General features: G+C 37.0%; 1 protein-coding gene across 9 annotated transcripts in view; it reads right to left on the minus strand.

Annotated features, from left to right (window-relative positions):
* The window catches only part of SOX6 (SRY-box transcription factor 6), a 372602-nt gene that overhangs the window by 247720 nt on the left and 109241 nt on the right, over positions 1-15641 (minus strand). Inside the window, exon 1 of one of the 9 annotated variants that reach the window (XM_080404713.1) lies at positions 4712-4827. The exons of the other annotated variants lie outside the window; for them this stretch is intronic. The gene's annotated coding sequence lies outside the window, so the exon portion shown is untranslated. Of the gene's footprint in view, positions 1-4711; positions 4828-15641 lie in introns of those variants that run through there. 9 annotated transcript variants of the gene reach the window in all.

The following is a 15641-nucleotide window of genomic DNA, read 5'->3' on the forward strand; positions in this document are numbered from 1 at the left end:
TCATCTTATCACACAAAATCAGTGAAACACAGAAATAACACATTGATAACCAAACATGCAAAAAACTGACTACTGTGACTTTGCAGCAAACACAGAAAAGCAACATCTTCTGGAATTTCCCTTAAGGCAGCAGTCAAAACCAAAACCCATCTTGCTGCTGCTGTTACCTCAGTCCATATTACTCTACCAGCCCATCTCTAGCAACTGCCTGGTTCACAGACCCAGAGTATAACCAATAAGCTTACCAGCGTGGCATCAGAAGTAAATGGGGAAAACTAGAAAGGACAGTTTACTTATGTAAGTATTAGGCTTAAAAGTCCTGCCTGGAGCAACAGAATTAATTTTTTTATGCTTCCAAAAGAGATGCATTCACAGTAAGGAAATTTTGGAGTAGTCTGGAAGGAAGTGTTAGTTTGAAGTCCTGTCTGTCCTCCAGGTCACGTCTGTCCTTACAGGTCGCAGTGCTGCTGCTATATGTTCCACTGGAATGGTGCCTATAGCATCATTGCTGCCAACCTGCTCCAGGAAGGGCTGCATTTCAGTTGTGCTGAGTAGAGAGGGACTGATCTATGTCCAAATGAAGTAAATGAAGAGATGCCAGCTGACTGTAAAGGTTTTGGGATGTAGCCCATAATACGCAAAGTGTTTTGGTGGCAGAGGGGATTTTCTGTGTATGAGAATGGGATGAGCCAAATTTTCAAAAATAAGAAATATTTTACAATGAAAGCATGGCAGAGCAGGGAAACAAAGGAATTTAGTTTTACTTGCAATTCTGTTCTATACATGTCATTTTAATAAATTGTGGGATATGACAGTTGCTTTACCATAAGTTCATGAGTTCATGAAAAAAAAAGTTCACCTATACATGAGTGTATGAATAAATCAAATGATTAAGTTGGTTTCCACTCCCAGCCTTTCACAGCCTGAAGCAATAAGGACAAAAGGAACGACAGAAATGGAATTCCCTGCTCCTCTGCACTGTGACATCCAAACGACGGGGGGGCACTGTACAGGGATACGGGAAAGTCCTTCCTCAGCTGGAGGACATGGAGCTGGGAGGGTGCTAAAACATGTGCAGGAAAATAGAGTGAAAAGCTCCTACCCTTTGGGTAGGATGCACTGTCCAGTGATCGCAGGGGCACTGGCACAGGCCCAGAAGGAAGGTATGGACACTGCAGGGCTGACAATCCCGCCATGTTTATTAGTGGTAAGCTCCAGGAAATGTTCCACATAGCCCTCATAGTTTTCTGGCTTCAGACTTAAATGCATACACGCACAGGCTCACACCATCCCTTCTTAAATTTCCTTTGAGGTTTCAGTGTACTGCTATTTTACCCTCAGGAGCTGCTTCTCCCCACAGGCTCTGCTCTACACTCTTTTCTGTCATCCATAATAGCCAGTTGCGTATACTGGGAATACATTTTGTTAGTCCTTTGACGACACATGGCTGTACAGTGAGATGTATAATACTGATGAAGAGGTCTCACTGAAGTTATGACTGATCTAAAAGATAAGGACGTCACTACATACTACCTGCTCCCACAGAAAAGTACCATTTCCCAGGTCCAACGGGCTACTTTTCACCTCCTTAGAGGCCTATAGCTGTACTTCTAATAAGATTAACAAAATAAGATCTCAGATATCATGGTATAAAAAGACAACTTGGCTGAGGAAAATGAACAAAATTCCAGAAGGGAGCTTCTTGTATCTCTGGAGAGACAGGAGATAGATCTGTGAACTGAAGCTAACAGCAGTAAGAGAAGTAATCCCCTGTGGAGCTGGGTTTATACACACGTGAACACGTGTGTGTGTGTGTAGATGTATAAATATACATATCTACATGTATATAAGTTTCTTTGTGTGCATATACATTTATTATAGACAAGATTCAAGTCCTAATCTATCCTTGTGGGTTTTTTTCCCTGCATCCTGTTGTCCAGATGTAAGCTGTGCAACTCATCCAAGTTCCTTAGAAAGGGAAGCATCGAGCCAGGCAGTTCAGGCTGAGCTGTTGCAGTTATCACTCCACTGAAAATGAACAACAAATTCAAATAACAGAGACCATGTCTGATTCTGGATCTTTCTGCGTTTTCTTTCCTAGTTCCCACCCCTACAGCCTCACCTCTCTCCTACTCTTACTTAACATAAAGTTATGATGCCCTTTGCTGTAAAAATGAATGGAATCCCCAGATTATTATTTTAGAGGCTCAACTGATTCTCAGTGTTTTTTATGTGCTTAGCACTTATACAAAGAGGCTTTTTCATGTCTTTCAACAAGTATAGAAATAGGCTTGAAGTCAGTGTTCGTTTTAATAGTTTCAACAGATAGTCACTTTTATTTCCAAAGATTTATTTTTTCCTAATTGCACTTTTGCATAGCTGCATGCAGTTGCACTACACACCTATCTACAAACCTGGACCTATTGCCAGCAAGTAGAATATTTTCATCCTTTTTTTTAAATAAAAATATATATACCTGCACAATGCTCACTGTACACAACTCTAAATACATGTAAGAGTAGGACTGCTGGAACCTTGCTTCCCCTTCTGCGTGTTATTTATGTCCAGGTAATCTCAGCTGAGAGCTTCCTAGTGCTGTCACTACGGCCAATTTTATACAGGATATTTTTCTTGATACAGATGTGTAGCTATTTGCCTTTTCTTTACTTCCCTGTAAATGCCATATGGACAGAAATCATTGAGTCACCAGATCATACATTTATTTTTATGATATATTATGCTGTTTGATGTCATGTTGACATCTAATTGATGTTGGTTTTGCTTTTTTTTTGTCTTTGTTTTGTTTCTTGGTTTCAATAAAAAGAGAATTTAAAAAAGGCTGTAGAATGATGACTTAAGGCACTGACAGACATGAACATAGTATGCATCTCTTTTATGATGTGCTGCTGAGTAATTGGGTATATTTCTAGCTTTAGATAACTTATAGGAGACCTCTGAATTTTTACTGTATAGTGAAGTATTTGTGTAAGCCTAGCCTATAACCTCAAAAGAACTTTTTTCTCTAGCAAGAAGTACATACAGAACATGTTTTCAATAAGGGCTTAACCCATGATTTAAGAGTCAATAAAGAAAGGTTTTCCATAAAGAAATGAGAAAGCAACAATAGAACTAAAATACAACATACTGAAGATTAAATATGTTCCATCAGCACAACAGTGTCTTTGTACAGCAAAGAGCAGAAAGGGATGATTAATAGTAAAATTGTATGTATGTCAAAAGAAAAATAAATGCAATTTAAACAAAGTATACACTTATTAACAGAGAACATCATTTACAGTTATTCAGATGGGAGGAAGGCAAGGATGAAACTAGCAGAGAACGTATTTCACAATGTGAAGCTACATTCATCTTGGTTCAGCGTTCCATCCCCACCTCCACCCCACCCCCCGCCCCCTACAGCTGCAAAATAAAAATACACAAACTCATGCCTAAGTGCCCAGTGACTTCAGCAAAATCGGGATTTCACTCAAAGTATTTTAAGGTGCAGCTTTACTAGGCAGACCTCCTGGATCACCAGCTGGGAACGGGTGCATGCTTCCCCCCAGGTTCCTGCAGTGCGCACGCTGCGGACACCAGCAGCTCCGACAGCCTTGACACCAGCCAGCCTCTCCTAAAGAGGGGCTGAGGCTGCCAACCTGCTTCTCCCTCCTCCTCCTCCTCCTGCAGGGCTAGTAACAGGTCAATAAATTCCTGGGGCTCTTCCAAGTGGCTTTACCAGGCACTGGCTTTTGGGGCACAGAGAGAGGCAGGGAGGAGGAGAGGTGGCACCAAAAGGTTGGCGAGAAATGATTTCTGTGTGGTAATATACAATGAGAAGATTTTGGGAGCACCCTTCTCTATATTTGCCAGAAATGCTATAAAAATGACCAGATTTAAACTTGATATCTCAAACATTCCAAGTTCTGAGCTAGAAGGGCCGACAATGTTATCACTCCCTGCAGAACCACAGGGCTCCACGGAGGTGCCCCAGTCCAGCCTGTTTGTGAAAGCTGGTGATTCACCTTCCACAAAGAACTACAACTACAACCAAATAGATATTTTAAAAAGGGAAAATAAAAGACAGAAGGAAAAAGGCCCTTTCATTCTGCATACAAGAAACACTTCATCGCATAGTTCCATAAACACTGCCCTCAGTGCTCTAATATTTCCAAATAAACCAACACAAAATAAATATAGATTCATAAGAAATGCAAGAAAGGTAAATTTTAAATGAAGAAGAGAATTTGGAGAAGTTGTAAGTTAAGCAAGAATGAAGTTTAAAACATAAATGTTTGTTCAATATTAATTATAGAAATTCTTAATATTCCTACTTCGAATACGTAATTACACACAAAATGGGAAAAAGGACAGAAAGAAAACAAGGGTTATAATTCCATCAGTAATTATCTGGAGAAAATGAAAATGTTTTGAGTTTTACTCTCCTGATACATGGTATCAGTAGAAACCAGACGGGGAATTCAAGCCTGTAATTCACAATACGCATGATTTTACTGCACATGAGATATAAATCAAAGACCAAGTGGTAGATCTGAAATATACATCTCAAAACATGCATCCTCAAAGCTCCTTCTTAACTACCTCTCTCAGAATCCCAAGCGGTCCCAAAAATATTTTGATTACGGTCTAATCTGCTCTACGTGACCTTTGCAGAAATGATTCTTTGCAACTCTGGTAAATTGGGGGGGTTTACCACTTTTGTTAGATGAATGACTTCTTCCATTTGCAAGGAAGTTCTTGGAATCTCTGCGTTATAGGACTATTATTGCCAGAACTCATTGAGCCCGTGCTGTGTTCACAGGTTTAAATCTGAAAGCCAGAAATTATAAAAAAATACCTCATTTGAGATAGCACGCGCAAGCACACAAGTATACACATTATTTCAGTAATGTCCATTATAGCTATAAAAAGAATGACATCAGAAACCTTTAGTAGCATCAGACAAGCTTCAATTCTTAAATCATCAGCTCACACAATTTCTTTTTCTAAACTCCCCTTGATTTTTTGCATATTAAATCCAATTGCTATACAAGTTGATGTTAGATGCTCTTAAAGTCACACAGAAATTTACCCATCCAGTTTAAACAATATTATCCTGACATAACCTGCTATATGGCAGAACAGTGGAACGCCATAGAGACCTATGCCTTGCTCAGACAGCTTGCCATTTTGAGACTCCTACAGTTTTTATCCCCAGTCATCAATTGTCTCCAGGATTTTATACTTTTTTGAAAATAGATATTTCTACACCTTCTAACTAATCTTCAAGTCTATGTGTGCTGTAGGACATGGATGCAAACATTTAAATAGAAATGTTCCACTGTAATCATAAAAGACAGCATGAAAAGCAATCACCAGAAAGATAACAAATAAAAAGAACTGAAAACTCAAATGTGCATTCCCACTACCTGAACCTATAGGTGGAAAACAACACTTCACCTTTATCGCTACAGCCTATTAATTCTCTTTATTAACGAAAGAATCAGAAGATGTGAGGAAGTCAAGGAAATACCTAAGAAAGAAAGTGGTAAAAGGAGAGAGAGTCCTTTAACTATATTATGGGTAGTGTCAATAAGTGCAAATTAAGTAACTTCCCCAAAAAAATCTTAGAGGTATACAAATTATTCACAGTATTATTATCACTCTAGCAACATTATAATACATTTGTTTCATTAACAATCCATTCCCTGTAATTCTAAGAACTATGAAGTAAATTTCGATTGTCACACAAATGCACGTCTAAATTACAAACAGTGCTTTCACTAAAAAGTATCCAGGTTTTTATGAAATTTTTGAGGAGGTGATCTGATTTTAAGACTGTCAGACTTTTAAGCAAATGTAGATTGACTTAAAGTAAACATTGCAGGAGGGAGCTCATGCTCCAGGCTTCACCAAGCAATCAGCAAGGCATCTGACACGCTACAGAAAACCTGCAAAATCCAGCAAATAAATCATGTAACACCCATTCAGTATCCTACAAAGCACACAGTGGGGAGCTGACACATTATTAACTGACTGTAATTTTCACAAACTGTAACATACTAAGAGCTTTATGACGTACATGTGGTGAAATGTATTTTTATATATTATAAAGGCACATGTTTTTAAAGCACATTAATCAAGATACTTCAATTAAATCAGTGGGTGATGTTTGTTTTCAAGTTAGTGGCATCAAAAAATGTTGATTCTTACAGTAAGCAGATTTGGGAAACACCTCCATCTCATGACTTCACTCTGCCAAAATCACAAGCTTTTGATGATGCTGTAGCAGTATTTATCATGACAAAGGGACCAACTCACGCAACAGAGAAGATAACCTTGGGACAGGTTATTGTCCCAAAGTGGTGCTTCCCTTGAATATGAGTTTTTTACACCAAGTTATATTTTATACAAACTTGCTGCAAACTTTCTCTTTCAATGAAAACAAATCCACAAGGGACAATACTGGTTCCAAGGAAGCCCGAACGCCATCCAGAAGGAAAGAACTGAAGATGGTATAACACAGATTTCAGCTTTTGAGCAAAGCATCTTTCCTTTTGCCTTGGTAAAGATTTATACAACTTTACAGATGCAAACCTCACCTGCTTCTTTCAGGGACAGCAAAAAGCAATTCTGCCAATGACAGAACACTAGCTTTTGAAGCCTTACATTGTTCTGCCACACACAGGAATAACTTGAGGTCCCAAAGGTTCCTAGTAGAAAACGGCACTCTGCCAACTCTCATTACTGCCTGCCAACCTGTAGATAATCTTCTTGTACTGTACTTCATCTGATACTTTCACATTTACAACCCTTTACAATACTCAGCAGTTTCTATTTAAATAAAAGTAGACAAGATTGAAAAAAAATAAACCAAAGGTAGAGAATACAGGCTAGATGTGAAAGCTGAGAGCATTTTCCTCTCTATTGTCCATTATTCTTTAATGTACCATTCTCCTTCTGCATGTAGGCCAAAAAAATAAATCCAGTGTAAACACAAAAGGCAAATACCTTTTGAAGGCCAGGCAAATATTTGAAAAGCAAAAAAGAGATTCTGCTTTTATCTCTAGATCACCCTACAATTTAATGGTTAGTGGAGAGGGGTTTCTTTTTTTCCTTTCTTTCTTGTTTTTCTTTTTCTCTTTATTTCAGGGAATGTGGCAGGGGCAGGTCCACACTCATAGCTCACAGAATGGTTACCAACCTGTAAACCACAACAATGGGACAACAAAGGTTGGATAACCACACAAGGTTTGCTACAGAGCAGAGAGAAAAATTGATACTATCAAAAAGCTATAAGGCAACAAACCAGTGTATCAAAAATCTTCATCCAATATTATTTTAAAACTGAAAATTATGTGCCTGACCTTGTAATCTGATGTATATAATTTATAAGCAAAGTGCAGATGCCTGTATGGAGCTTAATGGCCTTTATGAGGTTTCTCGAAATTAAAGTAACATCACTCCATGCACTAGAGAGAAGGGGGCCTTCAGCTATGCCGGTAGTATCAAACAGTACCACAGTATAAGAAAAAAGAATAGCTGCAAGCTGAGATGGTAAAGCTGGTAAACCATTACCAGGGAGCCCACAATGACCTAGTAGAAAGAGTAAATGACTACCTATATATGTATATGGAACTGATTTCAAAAAGTTGTTGGGTGACAATAAAGCCCCTGAAACCCAAACAGAATACAAGCAACGTTTTTTGTCCCTTTATTACTAGTCCATGATCCTCAGGTCACTACTGGACACAAATGTACAAGGCGTTCAGTGGATCAATACAATGGGCCGCTGCTCTCAGGCCACTAGAACATCTTTACCAGTCACACGTGAATCCCAGCAACTCCTCAAGGCAGGTACTAGCTGGTCCCTTCATTCAGAGCAGGATCATAACATGTGGTGGTAAATACATATCTGAAAGCTGCATCAAATGTCTCACCTAAGTAAATAAGTCTTTGTCTGCCGAATTGTTTATGGTGTAACCTTTCATGAAACAAATGGAAAACAAAAACTCTGTAACCCCATATAATGAGAATCAGTGTTTTCTTAAATTGTATCCAAAAAAAATTTATGAAATTATCTTCTAAGTAAAATAAAGTAAAGCCATCAATGGTAATGTTATTAAAAATATTGATGCATTAAGGTAAGCAACAACTACATTAAAAAAAAAAAAAGGAAAAAAAAGCCATATCCTTTAGTTTATTGCTTGCTGAAAGTAGCAAGAAAAGAAGAAGGAAAAATGAGTAGAATATACTGATCAGAAAAAAGAAGAGATCTTAGGGCTCCATAATAAAATATGGTTTACATTTTAGTCTCTGAATATGAAACAGTATTAATTAAGTATATATACCATGAGGTAAAACTTTCACCTTAATTAGTTAGCTGGTGAGAGTGAAATTTGTTACATAAAAGGACAGCATTTGCTAGTTTGCCTCAAAATCAGTTTCTATAAGGTAAATGGTGTAATCAATGGCCAACATGATTCTCACTCAGTTATCCATGCTCTTAGACCTTCTTCTCCTATATAGATAAAAATTCCTGAGAATTAAATGTGTATGTTTAGATTCTTGATTCTGTATTTCTGTATCTTATATTCAACAATAGCTGATGTACAATATAACATTCTATAACACTTTTTAATGCATGGGTTTTAACCTGTGAATGTTCTCCTAAACACTAATATAAAATTATAGCGTAAGAAATGATTAAATTTCTCTAAATTCCTTTGTGTAATTATGGACCGACAGAGGTTATTTAAGGGCCATCTGCTATAAGACTTTTTAGAAATGTATGAACAAATATATTTAGGCAAAAAGGTCACTTAGAATATAAACAAAAAGAAGTGATTTTGGGGTTGATCAGTGTAAGACAACATTCTATATATGTTCAAGCTGTAAAGTATGTGTACTTTATTATCTTTTATTTGACAGAAAAGTGATAAACACTCTTTCTAACTAAAGAGGTTTGATTGGCAAAGTAGGATTAATACTATAAAACAGAATTTATACTTGCTTACTCTTGTAGGAAACATTTATAGATAACAGCTATTTAAAAAATGTATTTTCTAGCATTAAAAAAATAAAAGTCTAATTAAGCACCCGAAAGCTATTTTGATTAGGTTCGTTTTCAGTTTTCACAATATAACATCACATTAAAAGATTATGGTATTCCACAGGAGAAGGGAACAGAAACAATGACAAAAGAAATCATGTTCCAGACTACCACGTACATTAAGGGACACCAGCCCTTCATGGTGAGATTTATCAAGACCAGAAGCATGGCATTCCTACAGATATTGCTGGGAAAGTGATTTTCTTATGCCTTTTCCCCCTTGTAGCCCTTGTAAAAAAAAATAAATTCAGTTTGGCAAAGGACACTGGTACGATCTCTAAAATCTCTAAAAGCAACTTTATAAATATATTAGGTAATAAGTAAACATGTACAATGTCCAATTCTCTATCTGCTTAATATTAGAAATCCTGAAAGTGCAAGGTAAAACATCAGGATGGTTACCAGTCCATTGCTGTGCTATAACTGACTCATGAATTTCATAAGCAACACTCCTAACAGTAGCCAGGAAGACTCATAAGCATCCTAATATACTACTGATTTTATCAACTAATTATCAATATTTTTGCTGATAGTGTATTACTCCTCTAAATTCTAGAACATCATCTCTGAAAGCAGAATGATGTATAAGATAGACAATATATATAAGGAATAGTTTTGCGCCTAATGTTAATGTGAAAATTATATAGGACATTACTATGCAGACGAACATAAATGACGATTAGACAGATGCATATGTATGTTCACATCCATGTATATGCAATTCTGTGTACATATTTGCATACACAGGAATACATATAAATAACAGACAAAATGAACCTGCATGCCTGTACGTATGTATGTCTGTATATAAACATCCACACATAAATATGTAGATAAAAAGACCTATAATCTGCATATAAATATATGTCGTTTAGACACATGTACATATACATTATATGGAAGGAATTCACTAAGCTAATTGTTACTAATGAGGACTACAATAACTGACACAGTGTATCATATTGCAGGATCAGAGTGTTTGCTCACAAATTTTCTAAAGCATGGTTCACTTCCTCGTCTGGGTCTAAAAACCACACTAAAACTTCATAAAGTGATATATTTTTTAATAACAATAAATATTATTTTTTTCTTTCAATTGATTTCTGTGGTTCAGTCTCCCTAGACTTGGTCAGTATTGGCCAACCCATTTTGTATGTTTTTACTAATTTATGAAGAAGTTATTAGACATACAGGCACTTTTTTTTTAACTAAAACAGTTGCTGCACTGTTGTAGCTGCAGAAGTAAAATCAGATCACCAGTGCTGAATTAAAACTCAACTAAAAATTAGTTGTGTTTCACTAGTACAGATGAAGTAAAGTAAATCATTCTTCCTCCAGATGCCTCCATGCTGTTGAAAGCATGCGGGCAATTTTGTTTCTATGACTTCTATAATCATCTACCACCTAAGGCACGTTGATTGTACCTTTAAAGGCTGATGGTGTAATAGTGCAAAAAACTTGCAGAAAAACAGCTCAATCATTTATTTGCTGGCATTAAGCTTCCATTTTAATTTATTCCCTGAAAACATCAGTTTTAGGAAAATGGGGAAATGACATTTTTCATACAATGCAGAATTTATTATTGATACTAGCAGACAAAGTAGTCATTACTTATTCTTTTCTTTCTTTACTTGCTACAAACAGATAAAAGCAGATAGCAGAAGACAGAGGACACAGTAACTCTGCATTACATGTCACAGCTGTAGGGTGCAGAAGAGAATAACCCTAATGAAGTCCACACACTAGCTTCAGAACTGTATCGGTATAGCTCAAAGCAGAATCTGATCCTCCCCCAAACAAAACACTGCCATTACTGATGATTGTTTTAGTTGTCTTTGACATCAATTCCAAAACTTAGCTCTTTCTTTGAAATAGGAAGTCTAGGCAAGTATGCACTGAATGCCTAGGTCTGGATGCTCACAAGCGAGGGAGGCTTACTATTGTCTCTCTTACACCATAGCAGCTTCCTTCCTAATAAGAATGTAACACAAAACAATGTTTCTCTCCTGCAGGGTTTTATTTGGCCTGTATGTTAAGCAACACTCTAGATTACTAATCAGGTTTACCAGACAGTTGTCATGGGGTCACTAGCAGCTACTTTGTTTTCCCTCAAAACTGTGCTCTGTAACGTGATGATAGTGTTAAACAGACTACAACTGACGGGAAAAGTAGAAAGAAGAAAGAATTATCCCCAATGTACTAGAAATATTTCTTCCAAAGAAAAAGCAATCTATTGAAAAATCACAGACAAGAAAGATTCAGCATAAACAGTAGTAAACCATCTATATTACTTCAATAAATGCTTAAAAGCTTACCCAGGTAAAGTAAGAACCAAGACATTTGTGAGTTAGCTCATATTTTTCATGCAAAAATTGGGATGTATGCTTATAAATACGGCTTTTTTAAAATCCAAGTTAACAGGGAAGTAGAACAAATGTCTTTAAATTGGAATTAAACAAGTATGCTCATGATAAAAACTCTGTTTTGGAAAAAAAATATTAACATAAACAGTTAGGATTTGCCTGCTGCAATTCTCACTGAGGTTTAAATAGGTGATTCGCCCACTATAAAGTGACAGGAAACTTGCACATGTACGTAAACTACTAGACAGCAGGCAAGCTGTTATATATTGTTTATGTTCTCCATCCCTGTCCAGAAGTAGAAAGGTCACATGTCACCAAGTAGTGGTGGCACCTGTGCACTGTAGCTGCTGCTGTAGTGCCCGGCTCTGGCCTTCTCCCAGTGCAGGGGAGTTCCGCTCTGACCCCCTGAAGCAGAAGAGCCCTGACAAATCTCTGCTCTGGTCTGAACAGCACCATTTGCCCCCTACACCAAACACCTGCACATCACGACCTCATCAGTCTGGCTAGGAAAACAGACCCATTTGTGGGACAACAGTCAGTCCACCATCCTTTGGCTCTCACAGACTTGGGGGAACACACGGCAAATCTGCTGTGGGTTTTGCTTGGGTGGTTTTGGGTGGTTTTTTACTAAAATTAAAACATTTGGTCTAAAGGCTCCAGAATAATTACTAACTGCACAAATACTGATTTGTATTATCTTTGGAAGCAATACCACCAACAGTTTCTCCTCTAGCAGCTACAAAAATACAACCAAAGCCTGTGTAGTAAAGACAGTCAGGGGATTACGGTTTACAGTTCCGTGGATGCTATGCACTATCATCCACTACTACCACAGAACCATACTCAGATGGTGAAATATGACACATTGGATTGCTCCAGGATTTAGTAGCTGAAAATAAAGTGTCTTCAAGAAATAAACTGCTTCATGAGTATGTCTTTTAAAAAAAACCTATTGGAATATGCTGGATGTAATAAGGAACACATGTAACTCCTACTTTTGATGAGGAAAAAAGAGGGGGAAAAAAATGTTTTCCTCTAGCAGCACATGATTCAATTAACTCTTCAAGCCCTTCTCTCTTTGCAGCTGTTAGAAATATATTTTCCCTAAGACAGTAAAAATGCTAGTCCCAAGGGCAAAATGAAGGCTTACAAGATTTCTCTCTACATTATCAGACATGGATCAAATGCTAATAAACACCTACGTACCTAAGTGGTGTTTTTGAAAAACACAGAACACTTAGTAGCTTGCGCTGAAACCAAGACCCACAGGACACTAGGCCTGTTTTATTTAGGTGTTTAGCCTAGGTAGGTTAATTTTTTTTCAGTTCTAAAATTTTGAATTGTTTTTTTTCATTCTAGAAGGAGAGTTCTAATGTTTCTATATTCTCTCTTTAAATATCTTAATAGACGCCTACTTGCAAAGTCACAAGTCCACCCTGGATTTCTCTTTTTTTTAATGTCACAACCTTGTAATTTTACATACAACCACTCTAAGCTGCTGATTCTTCTGAAGGGCACTGTAAAAGCTGGAGTTGTTCCGGAGGTTTTTTGGTAACGTAACAGCCTGAAGCATGGCTAAGTACCAGCTGCACCATATTTATCTACTTGTTTATGAAAGAGTTTCCCCCTCATTGTGTGGATAACTGACCTTAGCCATGGCTAATAAGACATAAGCTTCCTTGAACTGTGCAGCTTTACGCTGAATCTTATAAAATACTTCAGTGTTATCCATATAGCCTCACTGAGCTCCTAATGAACTGAAACACATTCTCTCTCCAGTACTGTCATCATAGACAAGGTGTGGTCCAAGGAACAAAAAAAAACCTTGCCCAACATTTCCTCTGGCCATCTGCTTCTGTAGACAAGCTTCTTGCTGGGTATCACCAGGTTTTTATAAAGCAGAGAATCAAGTAACATATAGATACTTATGCTCCACCGTACCCATCATCTCATCTTACTGTCCCAACCATGTAGTGACAAGAATGGCTTGCTTGCTGCAGGCTAATTTCTTCAGCAGCCTCCCCTAAATTGCAGCTGTGTTTCCAGATGTACATCTAGTTAGTAAGCAGCCTCTGCAAATTCATCACTTCTCTAACCTTAAGCCTTTAAACAGGCTGGGAGCTACACAGTCCACAGTAAAGGAAATGCAACAATTTTACTTAACACGAAAACCTTGCTCAGTCAAACTAGTTCCACCAAATCAGGTGATGTTCTTATCAATCTATTCCAGACATGTTAAACTTTTTTTTTTTAATCTTTTCTTTTTTTTTTTTAATACACACATGAGAAGCTACAACTGGCACAAAAGCAAGGATCATGTCAGCTGTCAAGCCATGCTGAACTGACTTGTAGGGAGACATTTTTAGAGGTTACACTGATGTTGAATTTGAAACAACTCACTAGAATGGGCACAAAAAGTTTCTTCTTGATATCTTTTGTTTCCATTTTTAATTTAAGAATGTTACTTTTATCACAGTTGATTTAAATTATAATAATTAAATAACAGCTAATTTACAGTAGCTAACAGCTGGGGGGGTAGAGGTTCAATGCAGTTTCTCCTCAGTTACAGGTAGTATTTGAGGATTTAGGATTCTGCCAATAAGCTAATATTTAAAACAATTTTTATAATGGTCATTAAAGTGTGTCAGTTGAACCAGTACAGTGCTAGAGCTCAGATGTCAACTACATATACATACAAAATGTAATAAATCCTGAAATACTACTTCAAAATCCAACCAATTTGTCTAATTTGTGGGTTAGTACACACATAAGTAATACAATCACCTTAATCATTCTAAATAAGCATACAGCGAGTTTCACTTGGTTGTTTTTTTTTTTTTCAAACCAACAGCACTATACTAGTTGTTCCTGATGATGTTCCAAGCAGAACATTCCAAGGAGTCACTCGTGCAGGAAAACAGTTGAGCTAAACTCAAGTTGCCAGCTCTTTTCTAATTTTAAGTTTAGCTTTCCCGTTCTGAATCAAGCATTCTTCTCCAATACTAGTTAAAAGAGCTTATCTAATTTAACTTTCTTTTTTTCCTTAAACATCTGGGAAACTTCATTTCTCTAATCAGTTTCTTACTTTCCTCCACTAATTACAATCTTGTTTTTTCTATGTATATAATTTCCTGTGTGATAATTTTTTCATCATTGGTTTTCTTGCTCTTTATATATTTCCTAGATGCTGGTGCTCAAATTCAGGCAAAGCAGCTTATTTGTGTTGTCTCCATTCTCCTCAAAATACTCAGATAAAACGTGCCACAATAAGTTATTTGCCTGCCTGTATATCTGAACATACAACATAGCTTCCAAAATGCCACCATTTGTTGCCCTGATAGCTCCATCACCAGCAGACTCTAGGATTTTAATTTACTCTAATATGATGAGCCACCCTTCAGAAAAATTGTCCACCAGCTGTCTCTCTGCTCGAGTAGGCCGAAGTCACACACACAACAATGAAGCCACTTCCCCATTTCACTTTCCTCACTGCCTGTTCTTCCCTTCTTTCTGTTTCTCGTCTGCCCTAGGCCATATCTTAATCCCATTCTCAAAATCAAAGGGTTTCTTCCTTTCTGTATGGCTCATGCAAGGTAGAACTGAATTGCTACAGGGGCTCACAGCCTTCAGATGATTTGGATTATTTGCAGTATTTATCTGTATTTTCATTCTTCTATCACCACAATCCCTTTTGTGTAGCTTTCAGACTATTACATACATATGGGCTAAAATCTGGAGGTGGTAAACTCTTTTCTACCAAGACAGATGCTGTAGTAACATCATCTGCATACTGAATTCCATTTTACAAGCAAATCAGGATTTTTTTAAATGCTACTAATTTAAGCAGCAGCACACAACTTAGAAGAAGTTGTTAAATACCATCTACAGGTTTTCTAATTTCTACAGTATTAGACCATTACTTAAAAGATTTTACACATCTCATATAATAAAGTGAAGCTATATTGAAAAAATAAATGTTCATCACTCCTATTGATTAGTATCAGCAACATAAATATAACAGACAAAACTGAAAGTTTTCCAAAATGGAGCTTTGAGTCTTTAGCAAATTACCAAAATTATAAGAAGATTATGTTCCAACTGATCTAATGGTTTGGATTGCATTTCTCTGTATAAACACAGTGGTATGTTTACCAAACATATATTTCCTT

The sequence above is a fragment of the Falco punctatus genome (genome assembly GCF_963210335.1).
Source record: "Falco punctatus genome assembly, chromosome: 10".
Classification (NCBI taxonomy): domain Eukaryota; kingdom Metazoa; phylum Chordata; class Aves; order Falconiformes; family Falconidae; genus Falco; species Falco punctatus.